This window comes from Nicotiana tabacum, chromosome 10 (genome assembly GCF_000715075.1).
Source record: "Nicotiana tabacum cultivar K326 chromosome 10, ASM71507v2, whole genome shotgun sequence".
Taxonomy (NCBI): Eukaryota; Viridiplantae; Streptophyta; class Magnoliopsida; order Solanales; family Solanaceae; genus Nicotiana; species Nicotiana tabacum.
The window spans coordinates 149,016,928-149,027,732 of NC_134089.1; positions in this window are offsets into that span (position 1 = coordinate 149,016,928).

The following is a 10,805-nucleotide window of genomic DNA, read 5'->3' on the forward strand; positions in this document are numbered from 1 at the left end:
ATCCCAAAATTTGAGAAATATGCTGGACACGGCAACCCTATTACCCACTTGAAAAGGTATTGCAACCAGATGACGGGTGCAAGAGGAAAAGAAAAATTGCTGATGACTTATTTTGTATAGAGTTTGGTGGGAGTAGCCTCTTAATGGTCTATTGACCAAGATATCTCTCCCTGGTATGTTTGGAATAATATGTCCTAGGCCTTCATCAAACAATTTTAGTACAACATTGATATTGTGCCAGATTGCAATTCCCTATCCAATAAGAAGAAAAGCCGACTGAAAGCTTTAGGGAGTATGCCATTAAGTGTAGGGAGAAAACGACTAGAGTTATGCCACCCATGGATAACCATGAGTTGATCATTGTTTTTCTAGAGGCTCGAGACCCTAATTATTTCAAAAACATGATGTCCACAATGGGTAGACCTTTTGCTGAAGCGATCAAGATAGGAAATGGTCGACAATGGCCTCAAGACTAGCAGAATTGTAAGTCAGGATGCCTTCAAAGCTACCACCCAATATATCCAAAATGGGTCAGGAAGTTTGGTAATAGAAAGAAGAGAGATAAAGGATCTATGATGACTTCGGGGTCCAGAGAAGTTCAAAGAGGGGTTTCATACCCTTATGTGCAAGTTCAACAAGCGCAGTACAACTAACCTCAACATTACTATCTCTATCCAATTCCTCAATACTCTTTGGGCCCACTACAATACATAGTATTTAATACCCAGTCTTATGTCCAACCTCCCAATCAACAGGTATGGTCACCTACTCCAAGGATCCCTCGACCTCAGTGCTCTTCCCAGGCAAGATAATGGTTGAGAGAACACGCAGGCGGAAAAATTCACTCTGTTGGCTGAATCATACTCTAGTCTATTCCAGAAGTTGAAGTAGATAGGCGTTATTGGACCCATCGTTCCCTACCATATGCATCCCAATTCACATGGATTTCAAGAAAATACTAGATGTGAATATCATTTAGGTTCCCTGGGGTATAGCACATATGACAGTTCGACTCTAAAAAGATCCATAGAAAGACTTATTGTTGATAAACTAATTGTAGTGACAAATGGCGAGGACCCTCATAATGTGACAAACATTCTGTTGCCAGCACTCAATGATGCTTATTTTGTGTGAATGATTGGCCGAGATCAAGAATACAAGTCAGTTGGTCGAGCAGAAATGACAGTGGGAACGATTAAAGAAGGGACATGACTGGAAGAAAGTCCAAGCCGAGATATGTCGTTGATTATGAAAGGCGCCCAGAGCTTAGAGAAGGCAACTTTATTTGTTGCAAAAATCTCGAGGTTGGAAGTTTGCTCCAATGTTCCAAGCTTAAAGTTGTATATACTTGGAGGTCACCCCATTACTAGGCAGAATCAGGGCGGTATAAAGGGTATAATAGAGTTGATCATAATCAAGCCTGCCATATGAACACGAAAATCATTCCTGGGAACTACAACAAACCTGTAGTGAACAAAAAATGCTAGGAAATCATAGAAGAAGTGGGAGAAACTAGGGGTTTTCCTCAATCGGGGAGGTTTTACTCTCCAGAAGAGTTGAGAAAGGACAAGAAAATCAAAGAAAGCCAAATGCCAATAAAGAAACCAGTTACCGAAGAAGAGGCAAAATAGTGTTTGAAAAAGATGAAGGTCCATGATTGATGGAGGCTCGAGCGCAGATGTATGCCCTCTATCTACCTTGCAAAGCATGAAGATCAATACAGACAAAATTCGACCTAGCAATGTTAATATCCGAGCATTTGATTGCTCAGCAAGAGACACTATTTGGGAGATTAGCCTTACCATGATGATTAGGACAAATTGATTTTGAAATTATCTTTCAAGTAGTAGACATGGAAACTTCTTATAACTTTCTTCTTGGAAGGCCATGGATCTATACGGCTCGAGTTGTGCCATCCACCTTGCATTAGATGCTCAAGTTCGAACATGACAGGTGAAAAATTATTGTTCACGGAGAAGACGAGTCATCCATTTATAAAGATTCGTTAATCCCGTGTATAAAAGCCAAGGAAGGGTGCGAATCCATTGTCTATCAGTCTTTCGAAGTGGTTGTTGTGGACCATGTTGAGGAAGGAAAGCCCATTATGCATTCTCGTCTTTCTGCCACATTTGTAATGGTGGCTGCACTTATGCTGAGATAGGGTTATGAGCCAGGAAAAGGCATGGGGATATCATTGCAAGGAATTTCGGAACTCATCTCTCCCTTTATTAACAAGGGTACTTTTGGCTTAGGCTTCAGGCCAACACAAGAAGATGAAGACAAAGCCAAGCACCGCAAAAAACATGGGTGGGTATTGCAGCAACCTATCCCTCACATTTTCTACACTTTTGTTAAGCCACGACTCCAAGAAGGTCAAAATTCCTCGCCGCAGGAAAACATTCATGAAGTTTGCCATGACCTCAGCCAGATGTTTTCTGAAGTTATTATGATCCAGGCTAGTTAAGGCACTAGTCGTGCCAAAATGCAACTAATTGGCCCAGACACCGTGCTCAATAATTAAGAAGCAACTCCTCTCCCCACAAGGAAGAAGTCTTTGTAGTTTGCTTTTGCAGCTTCTTTTTTGTATTTGGGTTACTTTTAGGGTTGTAATCCAAACATCTCAGTATGATTGTTTTGTTTTGATGTTAGCACTTCTATCCTTTCAAATTCAATTAAAATGCAGTTCAGTTCCATATTAAGTTCTCTATCTTTTCCATTTTTGAATTCTTATCATTTTGTTTTCATTTTAGTTTTGTTAATGTCATCTTTAATAACATGACATGCATGCGAAATTAATGTCCAGATCTTAAAATGTTGTCTAATTTTGAAATAATGTATCAAGAGATTGAATATAATGAAGATGAAGCTGTTGAGGAAATAAAAAGAGAGTTGGAACAATTTGAAAATAGGCCTAAGTCTAACCTCAATGAAACTAAGCCAATTAATATCAGAAGTCATGAAGAAGTTAGAGAAACAAAGATAAGCATTCACACTGAACAAACAAACAAGAGATGTCTTGATTCAACTTTTATTTGAATGTAGAGATGTGTTTTCCTGGTCTTATGATCATATGCCAAGTTTAAGTGATGATCTAGTGGTTCATAAGCTTCCCATGTATCCTGATTTTCTACCAGTCCAACAAAAGTAACGAAAATTTAAAACGGATATGAGTAATAAAATCAAAGAGGAAATAATGAAGCAGTTGAGCTCCAATATGGTTAGAGGCATCTGATACACCACTTGGATGGCAAATGTTGTGCCTGTGCCAAAAAAGGACGAAAAAACCAAAGTCTGTGTTGACTATAGAGACCTAAACAAAGCAAGTCCAAAGGATAATTTTCCTCTACCAATGATCCACATACTTGTAGATAATTGTGTTAAGCATGAGATACAATCTTTTGTTGATTGCTATGCCGGATACCACCAGATTCCAATGGATGAGGATGACCATTTTTCATGACATGATGCACAAATAGATTGAAGTATATGTCAATGATGTCATCATAAAGTCAAAAACACAAGCTGATCATGTGTGCAATTTGAAAAAGTTCTCTGAATGATTGTGAATCTATGACCATAAGCTCAATCTAGTTAGGTGTGCATTTGGGGTTCCTTCTGGGAAACTCCTCGATTTTATAGGCACCTAGAGATGCTTCGAATTGGATCCATCTAAGATAAAGTCCATTCCAGATCGGCTACCCCCGAAGAAAAAAACTAAAATCATGAGTTTTCTTTGAAGATTGAACTACATCGGTAGGTTCATTGCTTAGCTCACAAGCACGTACGAACCCATCCTAAAAAAGGATGTTGTTATCAAGTGGACATATGATTGCCCAAAAGCATTTGACAAGATCAAAGATTATTCGTCAAAACCCCCTATACTTGTCCCACCGAAACCTAGTAGGCCTTTGTTTTTTATATCTATCGGTGATGGACAATTCCTTTGGATGCTTTCTGGGGCAACATGATATGGCAGGAAAAAAGGAACAGACAATCTATTATTTGAGCAAGAAGTTCACCAATTATGAGGTTAAGTACACCCTTTTATAAAGGACATGTTGTGCCTTGACTTGGGTCGCTCAGAAGCTGAGGCATTATCTTTTGGCCTACACTACTTACCTCATATCCCGAATGGATCCTTTGAAGTACATCTTCCAAAAGTCAATGCCCACTGGCAGGCTCATAAAATGGAAAATCCTGCTCACAGAGTTTGACATCGTCTATGTCACTCGCATCACAATGAAAGCACAAGCTTTGGTAGAGAATCCAATTGATGATGATTACAAGACACTGAGCACATAGTTCTTAGACAAAGAGGTAAACTCAATATAGGAAGTAGTTTCGGACGACAACCAAGTATGGAAAATGTTTTTTGATTGGGTTGTCAATATCAAAGAAGTTAGGATCGGGGAAATCCTTACTCACCTATTGGACAACATTACCCTACAATGACCCGACTTTGGTTCTTTTATACCAATAATATGGTAGAATACGAAGCTTGTATCATGGGTCTTAAAATATACCTCGATCTGGATGTGCATGAACTATTGGTTATGCGAGATTCTAACTTGCTTATCCGGCAAGCCTAAGGCGAATAGGAGACTCGAGACATCAAGCTTAACTATAAATAAAATATGTGCAAGACTTGAGAAAAAGATTCAAATCCATCGAGTTCAAGTACATTCCCAGGTTTTACAATGAGCTAGCCGGTGCCTTGGCTTAACCTCGATGCTCCCTTATCCAGGAAAACTCATGTTGATCCATTAGAAATCCAAGTTTAGAATCAACACGGTTACTGCAATACTATTGAGACAGAACCAGATGGTGAACCATGGTATCATGACATAAAACGATTCCTAAAAGCAAGGGAATACCCGGAGCATGCCAATGGAGATCAAGAAAGAACTATAAGGCGGCTCGCCGATGGTTTCTTCCTGAATAGGGAAATCCTGTACAAAAGGATCCCAAATTTGAACTTGTTGAGATGCGTAGATGCTACAGAAGCTGAGCAGATCATGAGTGAAGTGCATTCGGGGGTATGTGGGCCTCACATGAATAGATACGTTTTAGCGAAGAAGATTCTATTGGCAGGGTATTATTGGCATATTTGGAATGAGATTGCTTCAGTTTTGTTCGCAAGTGTCACCAATTCTAGATTCATGGCGACCCGATTCACTCCATCCGTCGTAGTTGCATCCCATGTCCTCTCCTTGGTATTTCGTTGCTTGGGGAATGGATGTTGTTGCGCCAATCGATCCAAATGCTTCAAATGGGCATAGATTCATTTTGGTCTCCATTAATTACGTCACCAAATGGGTGGAGCAGTTACTTTCAAAGCAGTCACCAAGAAAACAGTGGTAGACTTTGTTCATTCAAACATCATATGTCATTTTGGAATCCCAAAGACTGTTATCACTAACAGTGAGGCCAATCTAAATAGTCATCTGATGAAGGAGGTATGCGAGCAATTTAAAATTTTGCATCTCCATTCTACCCGTTACTGACCAAAAGCCAATGGAGCCGTTGAATCAGCAAACAAGAACATCAAGAAAATTCTCCAGAAGATCATATAAGGGTCCAGGCAATGGCATGAAAAGTTGCCTTTTGCTCTTTTGGGATACTGCACGACTGCTCGCACATCTATTAGTGCAACTCCTTATCTGTTGGTATATGGAACAGAAGTTGTAATACCGGCTAAAGTTGAAATTCCCTCTCTCCGAATAATTGTGTAATTTGAAGATACAGAATGGGTAAAGACCCATTTGGAACAGTTGATGCTGATTAATGAAAAACGGCTAGCTGCAACATGTTTTGGCCAGTTATACCAGCAAAGAATGTCATGTGCTTATAACAAGAAAGTGCGCCCAAGGCTCTTTGAGGTAGGCCAGACTATCTTGAAACATATTCTTCCACACCACGTAGAAGCTAAAGGAAAGTCCGCCTTGAACTGGCAAGGATCGTACATCATCAAAAAAGTGTCACCAAAAAAGAGTCCTTGCACTTGGTTGATGAAGAAGGATGGGTACTAGACATGATTATTAACGCAAATACAATAAAAAGATATTATGTTTTATATATACCCACTGCAGAACTTTTACGCATGATTTTCTCATATCGAGATGATGAATGTTATCATTGCTCACTATCCCAAATATATGTCAACCTTTTGTTAACCCTTTTGAATTATATTTGTCTTCTTTGTTTTCCCTCTTTTTGGAACATGTGTACTTGTAAAAGTAAAAACGAAAACAGTAATTAAACAACAAATCTTCTCAGTTAGTGAACTATATTAGACCTGATTCCGAAAGGATATGTAGGCAGCCTTACCCGAGGTTTGGTCCCATCACAACAAAAAAAATCGTTATCCTCAGTACATCAAAACTAGGGCAGAAGTTTATTTTTATGGTAGTTCTATAAAAAGGGTCATAAAGTTGTAATTCAGTTTAAGGTTCTTTTCACCTTTTCCCGTTAAGACATTCTGATCGACCTTTGAGAATGTTGAAGTCACCATGCCAAGGGTGTTGTAAAACCTACCTCATGAAGTATCTCAGTCAAGGGCGACAAAAACGAAAATAAAAAAGAAAAAGAAAAAAAGAAAAAAAGAAATGAGAGAGCCTTATCGGTGAAGGGCATCGTAAGGCGACAGTGAGCAGAGAAATGAGAGTTTTATTGGTGAAATCCCATATGGGCACCATAAGGCGATGGTGAGTAGAGAAATAAGAGATGTCAGTTAGCGAAAACCCGAAAAGGGTGCTACTAGCCAAAAGTGGGTCTTCGATACTCCGGCATTGAGCACAACTAAGAACTCGGTTTCAAGACAAATGTTTGTAATAGATTTTGAGAATTAGACAGCTCAGACGGATCAGGCGTCCACTCCAAAATGCATGTCATGATTCAATGAAGTCAGCACATACCTCTAGATAAGTCTCCCTACTCCTCTCCCCGAAAGGGACACCTTTTGTTTAAACACAGTTCTTTTTCACTCTCAATTATTCTTCTATTTTACCCATAATTTTCTTTTGAGTCCCTTTCAGTCTAATCTTACATCAAAAGCAAAGTAAAGAAATGGCTGCAAAATTGGCTACAATTTCCTCGTAATACCGAACACAATTGGAGCATATATGGCATTGATAAAGGCATGAATCCATTTGTGATCTCTTTTGAGAAGACGAACAAAGTGTCTCAAAGAAACTGAAAGGTCTCCCAAGCAAGACTTACTTCATGGAAAAAGTTGATAAGCACTACGAACACAAACTAGGTGTAGGACAACTAAGTTTAATTTTAAGGGAAAACTTGTCTTGCCTTAGGGACAAGGGTTAGAGGTACCATGGACATCTGAGTATGAAATAGTTGGGGGAAACGTCGGAAAACCAAGGTTTCCCGAAAGTGATACAGAGTATCGGAGCACCTCGGTAGCACACTGACATAATCATTTCTTCTATAGCACAATGGTCGTGAATTCAAACTACCCAGGCCATCAAGCCACAAACTGACCACCGCTTTGAAAACTCATAAAGTTTTCTTTGTTTGAATCAGGAACAAAGTAGTGAAGAATGTCGATTCTTAAAGGACGAATGTCACCAAAGGTAAGTTCCTCAAAATATCTATTTTCTTTTATTTTTATCATGCATCACCATTACTCATACCTCTCATTTTTGTAGCTTAATTCAGGTAGAACCTTTTTGCCTAGGGAGATCCAGCTCATATTTTCGGGTAGAAGTACTCTTCGCTCAGGATGTTTTACGTAGCTTAACCCAGATAGAACCTTTTTGCCTGAGGGGATCCAGCTCATATTTTCGGGTAGAAGTACTCTTTGATCAAGTTATTTTACATAGCTTAACCCAGGTAGAACCCTTTTGCCTTGGGAAATCCAACTTATATTTCGGGGTAGAATATTTTCGCTCAGGCTATTTTAGGTAGCTTAACCCATGTAGAACCCTTTTGCCTAGGAGGATCCAACTCATATTTCCGGGTAAAAGTACTCTTTTCTCAACTGTTTTTCATAACTTAACTCATATAGAACATTTTCGCGTAGGGGGATCTAGCTCATAATCTAGGTAAAAGTACTCTTCGCACATGTTGTCTACATAGTTTAACCCAGGTAGAACCTTTTCACCTAGAGGGATTCAGCACTTTATCCATAATACAGGGCACCAACCCCTGGTTATATTTGCTTTCAGTAATACAGGGTACCAACCCCTAATTCTTCCTCAGTAGTACAGGGCATCAACCCCTAGTTACATTCTTTTCAGTAATACAGGGTACCAACCCCTTGTTACATTTCTCCTTAGTAACATAGGGCGCCAACCCCTGGTGATATTTCTTTCATTAATACAGGGTACCAAGCCCTGGTTACATTTATTTTAGTAATACAGGGTACCAACCCCTGTTTATATTCTTTTTAGTAATACGGTGTACCAACCCCTAGTTATATTTCTCCTTAGTGATATAGGGTGCCATCCCTTGGTTACATTCCTTTCAGTAATATAGGATACCAAACCCTGGTTACATTTCTCCTCAATAATACAGGGTACCAACCTTTGGTTACATTTCTTTCAGTAATACAGGGTACCAACCCCTGGTTGCATTGCATTCAACGATATAGGGTATCAACCTCTGGTTACATTCCTCCTTAGTAATGCAGGGCACCAATCCCTAGTTACATTATATTTCAGCGATATAGAGAGCCAACACCTGGTTACATTTTACTTCAGTAATACAAGGTACCATCCCATAGTCACATTTCCTTTCAGTAACGTCGAGCACCATCCCAAGGTTATGTTTTCTCTTTTTAACACAAGGTACTACCTCTCTGGTTGCATATCCTCACATAGCTAGTTTATACATCTATCTTTATCTTCCTTTTAAGAAATTATATAGTTTATAGCTTTCTCTAATAACTCAAAAAATATTCCTAGTGCCAAACTAGGGCAGAAAAATTTTGTTTACTTTGTTCATCTTTGATGGCTTTGCAGCCCCCTACTGTAGAGCATAGACTATGACAACCAAAACTTGCAGTTTTAGTTCTCATCAGAAGAATGATGTCTTTCAATCACAAGATAGTTGGAGTTGGTTTTCATAATATGACCGCAACTCAACGTCTCATGATCCATCTTCTCAATTTCACATCAGGAAATCAAGCAACTGAGATTGAGTCATAATCTTTTCTTCAAAGAGCATCGAGAGCCAATCTAAGGTCGATACAAGCGAGCAGGTCAAGAATAGAGATTTGACTCCAGAAGACACATAGATAGGAATTTTATAACTCTTAGCTTGAAGGCATATATAGTGCTCTTCTCTTTTTCTTTTGATGTAAGCAGTGAGTAACAACAACAACAACAATCTTGACTCTAGTGTCCGGTAGTCCCAGCACTACACTAACCTAATTCCTTTATAGCCAAGGATAAGTAGGGAACCTCGAAAGCAAAGTTCGGTCACCTTTTTCAAAAATTCTTTCACTAGAGTCATACGTGAGCAAAAGTTAGTCATGGCATTTACTATCTTTGCACGAAAACACTTCATGTACTCGAGCAAAAAGGGGCAGCTGTAAATACCAAATTTTTGTTTTATATTTTACATTATATTTTGAATAATTATTTTGTATGTGTTTGTAGATTTTTAGAATTAGAATTTAGTTTAATTAGTTTGTTAAGGAGGTTAAGGGATTGGGCTTTCCATTTTAAAGACAAAATTGGCCCACACTTGGACTAAATCGGCGGCCTAGACCTAGTCCAGACCATTGGTCAGAGGGATGCCCCAAAACAGCGTCGTTTTGATAAGTGAGGTGAGAGTAAATCTAATCCATTTAATCTCAGTTGATCAAACGGCTCCCCTTCCTCATTATCTTTGGTATTAAAAGCCTTCACTCCCCAAAATTTACCATATTTCCCCCTTATTTTCCCTCTCCTTCCTCTCTCTTCTTTAAGACTCTGTCGCCGCCCCCTAAACCCTAGCGCCGCCAGCCGGAAATCTCCTCACGGAGGTGGCGCACCTCCAGTCAATGCCATAATTTCACTATCTCCTCCCCTCTTCCTCCTCTTTCTACCTATCCTAACCAATTCCTTTGAATCCCTCCCAAACTTCACGAATACACAAAAATCTGAAACCCTAGCTTACTTTATTTTGTAAATTCGTCGGGTTTTAGACTTCTCCTTCATAAAATACTTACCTAGGCATGTAAAGATCCACGTGATCTATCATCCTATGTTGGTTTCACCCCAAAAAATGCATCGGCACCGGCATCCACCACCACTGCCGTGACAGTGCCGCTGTTCCACCACCCAAGACCACCACTGTTTCTCGTTTCTCTCTTCACACTGGCCTTAAGCGAGGTTTTGTTGCTGATTTTTGACGAAACTAGCCTCCAATTCTCCGTAGTCATGATTTTGATAAAAATCAGCAATAGAAGCTTGCTCGAGCCACACCACTATCCCGCTATTGTCTCGTTGCCTAATCGTCGCTACGACACCACTGTTCGGACACTCAAATTGGGTAAACTCGAACCTTAATGCTTTCCTCCTTGTTTTGAATTTTCTGTTTCTCTGTCGTTTGTTTGTAGCCTTGTTGTAGTTTAAATTCTGTTTAGTGATCGTTTTAGTTAAATGTTCAATCTAATTTTTGATTTCGTCATTGTTTAACTTAATCGATTATATTTAGTTTGTCTTACAATTAACATGTTTTTGTCTTACTTTATATAGTTAAGTTTGAATTATGTTTTCTAATTTCACTTAAGTTTAAACTATTGAGTTCAATTAAGGTCTTCACTAGTCAATACATGTCTTTGGTTAATCTTTATGTTCTGGTTT